Consider the following 12,111-nt stretch of genomic DNA (forward strand, 5'->3'; position numbering starts at 1 on the left):
ACTCACAGGAGGTATCTGAAGAAATCACGTTCATGGAAGCAAAAAGCAGTATGGTGGTTTCAGGAGCTGGAGGGAGGAGCAAGAGGAGGAGTTGCTGTGTAAAGGGTATAGCGTTTCAGTCACGCAAGACGGAAAAGCAAAGATTTGCTGTACCATATGCATAGAGTTGACAATAGTGTAATGTACACTTAAGGGAGCAATTTCCTATTATGTGTTTTCTTACAATAATAATAATAATGATAATGATAAACAACCACCTCAGCTCTGGCGCATCCTGGCTCAGGTTCCTTGCCTACCTTTCTGAAGGTCCTGCTCTATGTTACTCTGATCAAACCTCAGAAATACTCCTTTTATGCCATCGTTTGCTTTTTTGCAAGGAAGTGATTTTATTTTATTTTATTTTATTATTTTATTATTTTATATTTTTATATATTTTTTATATTTATATATTTATTTATTTATTTTTATATATTTATTTGTATTTTATATATTATTTTATTTATTTATTTTTATTTTATTCTATTTTATTTTATTTTTTAAATTTTTTTAATGTTTATTTTTTTAGAGAGAGAGAGAGAGACAGAGCATGAGCACGAGAGAGGCAGAGAGAGAGAGGGAGACACAGATTCCAAAGCCAGGCTCCAGGCTCCGAGCTGTCAGCACAGAGCCCTACGTGGGGCTCAAAGTCACAAACCGGGAGATCATGACCTGAGCCTAAGTCAGACGCCCAACCGGCTGAACCACCCAGGCGCCTCACAATGAAAGGATTTTATCTTATTTTACTTTATTATTTTTTTTATTGTTATTGAGTTCGTTTATTTTTTTCCACATTTAAATACTTCTTTTATTAATTGAAGTATGCCGATATCACAATAGGAGCAGGTGGAGTCATCTATAAAACTGCACTTATGTCAAACTTGCCAGATGATAAAAGCAAAGAAGTCCCACGTTCAGGATGTGCTGCTACTGGGGTATATCATAGGCTCTCTCCAGCCACAGGCCCTTTGCACACACTGTTTTCATGTTTGCCAGACTCTTTGTTCATCCCTCATATCTAAGTTCTGGCATCTCAAGGAAAGGATTTTAAAGGGATGTGTCTGGGTCATTGTGTGCCTCCAATTTAACAGATTGAAATAAAACTTGGTTTTAATATTGAAAAAAAAAATGTTGTGGTCCCTCCAGTTTCTCCTCAGGTTTTTTTTTTAAATTTATTTTTTTACGTTCTAGTATAATTAAGGTATAGTGTTATATTAGTTTCAGGTATACGATATAGTGATTCAATACTCAGGTATTTTTGAAAGGGTCTCCCAAACTTGGTTAAGTTCCTAATGAGACATTTGCTTCTAATCATGTGGAAATTTCAACTCGTTTTCTAACCGTCACTTTTTTTAATATAAAAAAATGATCACTTAGCGAAGAGAAAATGATTCTCTTCAGAAGAACTACCTAACTACCTGTAATTCTATGAACTCAAAAGAGCTTTTTGTCTGAGGTGAGAAACAGAAACAGAAGAAAACAAACAAAATAGCTAATAGAAAAAAAAAAAAAACCTTGGGGGAAATATTTTAAAAACAAAGTGTTTGCTCAACCAGAAAAGGAAGTAGTTCAACTCATTTGCAGCACAGATTTTCCCATAGATATGTTTTGTGAAGAATCTTCAAGTCAAGTTTTTTTGCATCAAACTACATTTTTGTAAGTTTTTTCTTTTAAAAAATTATAGTGACATATACGTAACATAAAACTTATCACTTGAACCATTTTTTAAGTTTATTTATTTATTTTTGAGAGAGACAGAGAGAGCAAGCAGGGGAGGGGAAAAGAAAGAAGGAGAGAGAGAGAATCCCAAGCAGGCACCACACAATTAGCACAGAGCCTGATGTGGGGCTCGAACTCAGGAACCATGAGATCATGACCTGAGCCTTAATCAAGAGTCAGACGCTTAACCAACTGAGCCACCAGGCACCCCCATTTTGACCATTTTTAAGTGTACAATTCAATGCATTAATCACATTTACAATGTTGTGCAACCCTCACTGTTATCCATTTCCAGAACTTTGGCACTATCTCGAACTCTGTACCCATTAAACCATAACCCCTGATTCCCCCTACCCCAGCCCCTGGTCATCTCTGCTCCACTTTCTATGAGTGTGTCTACTCCAGATCCCTCAGGTAAGTGACATCAGATAGTACTTGCCCTTTTGGGTCTGGCATTTTCCACTTAACAAAATGTCCTCTGCCTTCATTCATGTAGCATGAGGAGCTACATTGTATGAAAACCAGTCAATGTTTCAAAGATGACTAGGCAAGAAAAAGAAATCCTTCCCACCTAATTTAGCTGGTTCAACGGTAGCTGGCTCAACGGTCCACCTGCACCCTGGATGACCAATCTTACTGAGGTATGATTTTCACCTTTAGAGGACAGGGGTGCACTTTGATTTCCTTTGTATTCCTTTCATTCCTCATGTCATCAAACAATGTTAAGAGAGGCCCTTCCTCTCTCTGTTATTAAGTCCTGGTATATCTCAATATATGTACTTTGGTTTCAGGGAAAGAGCCCCGGGCTTGACCTTGGGCAATTCAGTTCCAACTACTATGCTCTTCCTTTGTCCGTGAGATAAAGATAAAAGTCATGACCTGACAGAGTTGTGGTAAGAATTGAAGGACCTGCTAAAGTGCTTTGCACACTGTAAATTATTGTACAAATATCATGGCAGTCTGATCAGAGTGGGATCTTGTGGGGCACGTGAATAAATCTGAAGCAGCCCAAACTGTTTCAAATTCAATCCTTACTCTTTTTTTTTTCAATGTTTACTTATTTATTGTTAGGAAGAAAGAGAGAGAGAGAGAGAGAGAGAGGGAGAGTGTGTGTGTGTGTGTGTGTGTGTGTGTGTGTGTGAGTGAGGGAGGGACAGGGAGAATCCCAAGCAAGTTCCATGCTGTCAGCACAGAGCCTGATGTAGTGCACGATCTCACAAATCGTGAGATCATGACCCGAGCCGAAATCAAGAGTCGGTCGCTTAACCAACTGAGCCACCCAAGCGCCCCCCAATCCTTACTCTTTAGGTCAGAGCAATGAGGTACCAGGATGGTCGTGGTGTCTGGTTTACTTTAGAGAGTCTTCCTTCTGCCTTTTCACCATTACATTGAGGATCACAACACTGGCGATTCATAGAGTTATTGTACTATATAAAGTGACTAATACCTTAAAAAATACTGTCTTGTTCATTGCTCTGTGAGACCAGCAGATAGTCAACTCTGGGTGACATGTGGATGGCAAAAGGACTAGATGGATAGCTGTGCCCCCAGAGAAGCAGACTCTAATTTTGCCAATGGGGTCAATCTTCCCACCAGTATCTGTCCAGAGTTGCTAATGAGTGGCAAAATTGACTGCTCTCACCTCTTCTCGCAGCAAGGGCTCGCCTCTAGTGGAAGTGCTAATGAGCCCTGACACTGTCCTCAGCAGGAGGCCAAGGAGGAGAAGTAAGAGTCCTGAAAAATCCACTCACTGTTGCAGAATATTCCAGAACCAGCTATCAAAGGAGAACAACCATCTTCTCCCCAGCTTCTCCTGCTTGGTCGGATGTCTCCAGAGTCTGCTTTTTGCACCAGGGTCAACACAGGTATCTCATTGCATCAACCCTCACACCTTTGACAAGCTCAGACCAGAGAGAGACTCAATGACCCCATTTATTTGACCACTGGTCCCTCAGGAAGCAGAGAACACTGACCCAGGGAGCCCAGGACTATGTCTCGTCCACTACGCTTCATCCCATTTCCCCAGCAGACTGAGTGATGGCTACTCCAGAAACTCTGAGCATGGTAGAAATGCTTAGGAAGAAGAAAGGATTAAAAGCCTGGTTTCCAGCTGAGAAGGTGGGAGAGGCCCGCAGAAGAGGTCAGAACTCGAGCTTTGTGCTGTCCGTGTAGGTAGGCTGGAATGCATGCAGACGGGCTTCTAGAATGGCGTGAAAGGATGCACACCAGACTAGGACACACCTGACTGCAGGGTGATGGGTGGGGGTGGAGAGAGGACACCACTGTCGAATGTCACCTTCCTCCCTGTCTGATTTGTAATGACAAGCACGGATAACTTTTGTATTTAAAAAACTCAATAAAGTGAAGGAGAATAAACAATCTAGCAGCTTTCTTGTTGCACAACAGTATTTCATATCCTGTAAAACACTTCATTTTGTAGCGGAGATGAATCACTCCCAGTCTCCTAAGAGCCTACACCAAGAGCATGGGTGGATTTGCCCCTTTCTAGGTAAAGAAGAAAGAAGGAATTTCAAAAGAAAATTGGTTATTTCATGACACCCGAAGGTCCCAGTTATCTAACAAGAAAGTGTTGGAGATGGGAAGCCTGAACAGCTCAGAAAGTAAGGAGTGGTGTGGCCTGCGGTTACCGTTGCCAACTGGCCGGGTCTGTCAGTCCAGAGGCATTGCACGGACATGGAGTTCATGGATGCAATAACCCAGACAGCTGTTGATACAGTTAAGTTGCTGCGACCTTTTGCAGATTTACAGCTGAAGGGCACTCTGAGAGCCAGCGATGACTTAAGCTTGGTTCATTCTGAGGAAGCCAAGGGCCCATTCTAAATTTCCTCCTGCGCAGGGATCCCCGTTCCTGGAAGTCACAGCCTTAGAACTTGCTATAAATTTTGCTATAAACCGAGCAGTGTGCACATATCTTTTGCCCTAGAGCCCATCTTCTCTGGCCTGTTGGAATCTCATAGCCCATCGTAACACTCTTTTCTATGCTCTGTGGAATCTGCAGGGAGAAATAATGGTCAACAAAGTCATATTCGTAACAGAGATTTTTATAATTTAAGGAACGAACTCATGAATATTGTTGGATGAAGCATCCTTCCCACCAAAAATGATAACAAATACAAATAGAACAAAACAAAACCTACACTGATCTTTTGTTGCATGGCTTCAGAGAGTTCTGGGTCAAATTATGCCTCCCAAAGTAGAACAGCAACATCAGTCATGTGATATGCCAGTCCTGTCTCCCAACAACAATACCCAGGGAGTCCTGCCATAGATGTTAGCTCAAGAAGATAAAGAATGAGAAAAGAAAAAGTAAGGACTCCAACCACAGGGTAGTCGCTTAAATTATATATTAATTGTAAACACGGGATTAAGTTAATATAACACAAGACCCTTTCTGAGGTCAAGTATTATTAAACTGTGGATTGGACCACCCAAAACCATCAGAAACCCTCCTTTTCCTGGCAGTTAAATAGTTCCTTCTTCTTCTATGTCATTTCTTTTTCTAGATCATTCCTTGTCTGAAGGGATTAAAGGCACTGGGATTTTAAGGACTCTTGTTTTGGTCCCTAAACTTTCTGACTTCCCAGTGTTCATCTTCCACTTGTTTGTCAGTGATTTGCATATGGCCTTGGCTTCCTATAGGGTGAGGCATGCTCTGTCCTGCTCTGAAGATTTAAGAAAGAGTACAGGTTCCTCAGGGTTCCGAGAAGGTCCTTCATGATTTCTTTCATCCCCATCACAGGGATACGTTACCAAGATGTGGTCTTTTCAAATTTATCTTTCCTTTTTCCACTTTTCCCCAAAATACATTTTTGCCCCTTGAAATCTGCTTGGCCTGACATCACATGTTGAATGAGTCAGAGCTGTCTCACTTAAATGCAGCTAACACTAAAATTGTGTTATCGATTTCTGATGCTCTCTTGACTTTTTCCTTTTTGTTGGTTTGTAAAAGTTGGCTCAACAAATATGACTCTAAATATGTAATGCTGGCATTGGCCCTGTCTCTTTCCCCCCTTGCCTTGCTTACTGTCGTTTATTGGAGTCATTTGCGTCAAAATATTTTTTTTTAAGATTTCAAATAATGGATTTTTCCATTCTAAAATAGTTCCAAATATTATCCAGTCTCCTTCTGCTCATAATAGATTACATCCGTGCCAATATGGTATATTCCTTCTGACGTGCATAGGGTAATAGTGAACTAGTACTGATATATACATATACATACATGTGTGAGCATTGTAGACCTGGGAGAAATCCTGGCTCTATTACTTATTACCTGCATGATTTTAGACAAGTTGTTCAACTTCTTTGGGCCTCCGTTTCCTCATTTATAAGTTGAACTCTTTGCATTTATCCATAAGGTCTCATGAAGCTCAAATGGGATTATGTAAGCAGGGGTGGGTTGTTAATATTTTTATTATTCTCTGATGCCCCATTCAACTCTCTCTTAAATTGAAAACATGGCCAGGTAAGGGCAGAATGATCTTGTGAAGACTGTGACAAGGACCCAGCTGTGAAAAGGACCTGATCTCCATCATAGTCTCCTGGCTAATATCATCTCTATCTTTCAAGACCCAGCTTAAAAAATCATCTCCTGAGAAGACACCTTTGAATGCCCCAGGTCAACAGGGGGTTGCCTTTCTTTGTTCTCCAATAGTATCTATCCTAAGATTTCTCTCCAACTATGTAACATAGGCATCAGAAAATCCCTAGAGAATCCAATAGTTAGGAGTTTAACACCTTGTATGAAAATACAAATTGGAAAGTAGTTTAAGTGACTCTATTTTGTTACATCTACTAAAATAAAATAATAAAGGTCACATCTTAGATAAAGAGAATACTAACAACATTTATACTTTCTGCATGAGTAGTAATGTACATTGTGTGATTAACATCCAGTTGTTAAGAGAAAAATCTTCAAGCTCTCCCTTCCTCGATGTTTCAGTGGAATGCTTAAAAGCAAAAATGTCACTTTCTTATAAATAAGTATTCCCAATAAAATGGATTTGCCTTCTGCCTGCTTTGACACCCAAATGTTCAAAGCTTTTCTGATTTTGTATTTACAGCTATTGGCTGCTGACATCCAGCTCTTGCTTATTCAAAATAGCTTGGAGAATTGAGAAGCCTAGCTGTGTAGATGTATATCAACTTCTTCCTCTGGTACACAAGATCATTTAGCCTTGGCTCTGTGATAACTTCATGCACGTACTTTCTGGTAGCCTTTCTGATAAACATCTCCACTTCTCTCCCTCCTGAGGGAAGCTCCCAGTTTCCTTGTTCTCTCCCTTGGGACTGGAATTCCTAAGATAATATGCTAGAATTTTCATGTAGGGGAACTAAGGTTCTGGAGAACTGTCACTGTCATCATCTCTTTAGTGTCTGTCTCTCCCATGGCTTCTAGAGCCGGGATCAGGGGGCAGCACTTCCCTATGCTTCACTTTGTCTTTAGCACCAAGTACAGACTCCCACCCGTGGGAGGGCCTTGATCCATATTGGGTGAGGGGACACATGCTTGCCACGAGACCACTGTCTTTCTTCTTTCCTTTCTTCTTTTCTTCCTTCCTTCTTTTCTCTTTTCTTTTCTTTTCTTTTCATGCTTTATTTATTTTTTATTTAAAAAATGTTTTAATGTTTACTTTCGAGAGAGACAAAGTGCAAATGCGGGAGGGGCAGAGAGCAAGGGAGACACAGAATCAGAAGCAGGCCCCAGGCTCTGAGCTGTCAGCATAGAGCCCATGGTGGGGCTCGAACTCACAGACCACAAGATCATGACCCGAGCCGAAGTTGGTTGCTTAACCAACTGAGCCACCCAGGTGCGCTGCCAAGAGAACACTTCCGTGATCTAGTCTACTTGTCAATTTCAGACAGATAAACTTTTTTTAGAAGCTCTCTTCCCATTTATAATTCCAGCTACTAAATCAGAGAGCTGTACAAAAGAGGTATAGAAAGACAGGAGGAAAAGAAGACCAAGGAGCTAAAGAAGAGTTCGACTTATTTCTCCTCATTCTACTTAACTAAAGGGAGTAGGTGTAGGAGAACCAGGCTGGCCAGGGAGTCTTAGAGATTGGGAGCCCAGGAGGTTGGAAAAGCTCCCTTCAGGGGAAACTTTCAGAAATGTGCCACATGTTGGGGCACCTGGGTGGCTCAGTCAATTAGACCTCTGACTTCGGCTCAAGTCATGATCTCACAGTTTGCAAGTTGGAGCCCCGCTTTGGGCTCTGTGCTGACAGCTCAGAGCCTGGAGCCTGCTTTGGATTCTGTGTCTCCCTCTCTCTCTGCCCCTCCCCTGCTCACACTCTGTCTCTCTCTCTCTCAAAATAAATAAACATTTAATTTTTTAAAAAAAAAATTTAAAGAAATGTGCCATATGTCTCCTGCTATCTCCTCTCACAGTGAGGACCGGCTGCGATTTGGATCTTCCTGCAGCTGACCTACCCATATTTAATGCCAAGGCTGTGCCCATGTATGAAAGTTGGAAGCCCAGGACCAATACATCTGCACGAACTGTACAGCCACGTCTCTCTCCAACCCTTCTCCAAGGTCCAGTCTCACAGCTTTTTGTGAAGCCATTACTATAAATGTTCTGGGTTCTGACCTACCCTCACCTGGGGTGTTCTCCTGGGCTGCCCAATGTCGAGGTATGCACAGTTACAACCTGAATATACTCTGGGGGTGGGAGCAGACTGTTTTATGGGAACCTGGTAATACCGTACGTCTTTTTTTCTTGCATGTGAAAGAGGAAAAGGCCCAAAGAAGCCAAGCTTTCAGGACAAGCCAAGAAATCCAATGCCATTCCATCAGTAGGATCAGACTGTTCCAGGGTGGGGGTGGTATGCAGGGAGACAGAGATGGTGAGACTCTTGACCCTGAGGACAATGACAAACAAACTTTCAGAGAGAAACCACTTCTTCACTCTTTCAGGTCCTAAAAATGTCCCAATTAACCATAGCAAATTTATGGATATTTTCACAACAGAATTAATATGTGAAATCATGTTAGTCAAAGGCCTTAGAAAAAAAAATAACATCCCATAGAGTATAATTACTCCTGAACCACGTCAAACTGGATCTACTTTTTGAAATGCCAACTCAGTGAAACAATTGGCTTGACTCTTTTTTTCTAATTAGTAAACTTTTATTTTTTTAATAATTCTTTTAATGTTTTTATTTATTTTTTGACAGAGAGACAGAATGCGAGCAGGGGAGGGGCGGACAGAGAGGGAGATACAGAATCTGAAACAGGCTCCGGGCTCTGAGTTGTCAGCACAGAGCCTGACAGCGGGCTTGAACTTGTGAACCATGAGATCATGACCTGAGCCAAAGTTGGGCGCTTAACCGACCGAGCCTCACAGACACCCCTAGGCTTTTCTTTTTTAAGTTTATTTGTTTCTTTTGAGGAGGGGAGGGGCAGAGAGAGAGAGAGAGAGAGAGAGAATCCCAAGCAGGCTCCGTGCTGTCAGCGTAGAGCCTGATGTGGGGCTCGAACTCACAAACCATGAGATCAGGACCTGAGCAGAAGTCAGACGCTTAACTGACTCAGGCACCCCAACTTTATTTTTTATAGCAGTTTTAGGTTTACAGAAAAATTAAGCAGAAAGTAAAGTCCTCAAATATCCCATCCCTCACTTCCTCACACACATTTTTCCCTAGTATTAATTGTTGCTTTAGTGAGGTACTTTTGTTACAGCTGATGAGCCAATATTGATATATTGCTTATATTATATATTTATAGTTTATTTTACATTTATATAAATATTATATGTTTATTATTTATTATTGTTTACAATTTTTATTATCTAATTAAGGTCCACATTAGACTTATATAAGTTTACATATACAGAAGTTTACATTAAGATTTATTCTTTGTACTCTACATTCTACGGGCTTCACAAATGTATCCATCATTATAGTATCGTACAGAATAGTTTCATTTCCATAAACATCCTCTGTGCCCTACCTATTCATCCCTCCTTCTCTCCCCTCACCCCTGGCAACTATTGATATTTGACTGTCTCCATACTTTTGCCTTTTCCAGAATGTCGTATTGTTGGAATCATGCATTATGTAGTCTTTCCAAACCGTCTTTTTTTTCACTTAGCAACATGCATTTAAGTGGCCTGCATATCTTTTTGTGGTTTGACAGCTCATTCATCTTTATTGCCGAATAATATTCCATTGTCTGGACGCACCACAGTTTATTTATCCATTCACGTATTGAAGAACATTTTGGTTGCTTCTGATTTTGGCAATTATGAACAAAGCTGCTATAAACATCTCTGTGTAGGTTTTTGTGTGGACAGACGTTTTTCACACCTTGGGGTAAAAACCAAGGAATGCTCTTGCATGATCATAGGATGAGAGTGTGCTTAGCGTTGTAAGAAACGGACGAGCCGTCTTCCAAAGTGGCTTTCATTTTGCACCCCCAGCAGTAACAAATGAGAATTCCTATCGCTCCTTGTCTTTGCCAGCATTGCGTTGTCAGTGTTTGGGATATCGGCCATTCTGATAGGTGTGTGATGATGTCTCATGATCGTTTTAATTTGCAAATTCCCTAAGGATGCATGATCATGAACATCTCATCCTGTCCTTATTTGCCATCTGTATGTCTTCTTTGGTGAGTTGTCAATTGGTGAGATTTTTTTTTTTCTCCTTGACTATTAAGAAAAATAGGCTGGCATTTTAACTGCATGAGCTAACTGGCAGAATTGACTAGTCGTTGCCTCCTCCATTGACAGAGATTTGAAGCAACTATAACGAACAATTGCTTTAGAATAGAACACTAAGAACAGACCTGCTCTATAGAGGTATGTGGTTTCCATTTTGTGTTGTATTTTTGGTAATTGCAGAACACCTAAACCTAGTTTTTCTGGAGGTGATCAAGAAAGATGCCCCCCTCTTTCTTCCCTTTTGTCATTTTGAGATACCACTTTCGTTTTTTCCCTCATTAACACACAAATACATTTTACAAAAGAAGAGGAAAACCCAAACAGTTTTTTTTTTTAATTTTTTTTTTTAACGTTTATTTATTTTTGAGACAGAGAGACAGAGCATGAACAGGGGAGGGTCAGAGAGAGAGAGGGAGACACAGAATCTGAAACAGGCTCCAGGCTCTGAGCTGTCAGCACAGAGCCTGACGCGGGGCTTGAACTCACGGACCGTGAGATCATGACCTGAGCCGAAGTGGGACGCTTAACCGACGGAGCCACCCAGGCGCCCCCCGAACCGTTTCTTGAGTACTGAGTAGAATTTTTACTTGCAATAGCAAAGCATATGCCAGATTCCAGCTCTCAGAACAACGGACCCCCAGAACAAAGAGGGAAACCTTTGTAGTTCAAGTTGTGTGCATCAGCAATTTGATGGGATGCAGCTGGGTCATTTTGATAAATGCTAGATGTTCCTGACTTTGAGGCTCACTGAGGATGCAGAGATTTGTCCCCTTTTTGTCCTTCAGAAAAACTGTTATTCATGGCTTGTGCCTGAATGCAAGGCTTTCCGGAATGTGAGATTCCCCAGGCCACCTGATGTGCATTTGTTAACATTCTGATAAGTATTTCTAACTATCTTCCAGGAACATTGTTATAATTCACATGCCTACCTGGAGAATAAAGGGTACCTACATCTTTACCAAACCTGCATAGTTTAATGGTTTACAATCTCTCTCAATTTGACATATGAAAAAAAGCAACTTGTTTTATTTTTATTTTATTTTATTTATTTATTTACTTATTTAATATGAAATTTATTGTCCGATTGGTTTCCATACGACACCCAGTGCTCATCCCAACAGGTGCCCTCCTCTATGCCCGTCACCCACCCACCCTGCCCTCCCACCCCACCCCCCCATCAATCCTCAGTTTATTCTCAGTTTTATTTAAGAGTCTCTTATGGTTTGGCTCTCTCCCTCTCTTTTTTCTTTTTCTTTCCCCTCCCCCATGGTCTTCTGTTAAGTTTTTCAGGATCCACATAAGAGTGAAAGCAACTTGTTTTCATTTACTTTTTTTTTTCAGGCTTCTTGTATCCAAGGCCCCTGGGCCCTTTCATGGCACTGGTGTCATCCACCATTTGGTGTTTTCTCAGAAAAGAAACTTAATTTTCATTTCTTTTAATGTTTATTTATTTTTGAGAGAGAGAGAGAGAGAGAGAGAGAGAGAGACTGAGTGTGAGTGGGGGGAGGGGCAGAGAGAGAGGGAGACAGAATCTGAAGCAGGCTCCAGGCTCTGAGCTGTCAGCACAGAGCCCATTGCAGGGCTCGAACCCACAAACTGTGAGATCATGACCTGAGCCGAAGTCAGACCCTTAACCAACTGAGACACCGAGGCACCCCAACTTAATTTTCATT

Source organism: Prionailurus bengalensis, chromosome B2, assembly GCF_016509475.1.
Source record: "Prionailurus bengalensis isolate Pbe53 chromosome B2, Fcat_Pben_1.1_paternal_pri, whole genome shotgun sequence".
Lineage (NCBI taxonomy): Eukaryota > Metazoa > Chordata > Mammalia > Carnivora > Felidae > Prionailurus > Prionailurus bengalensis.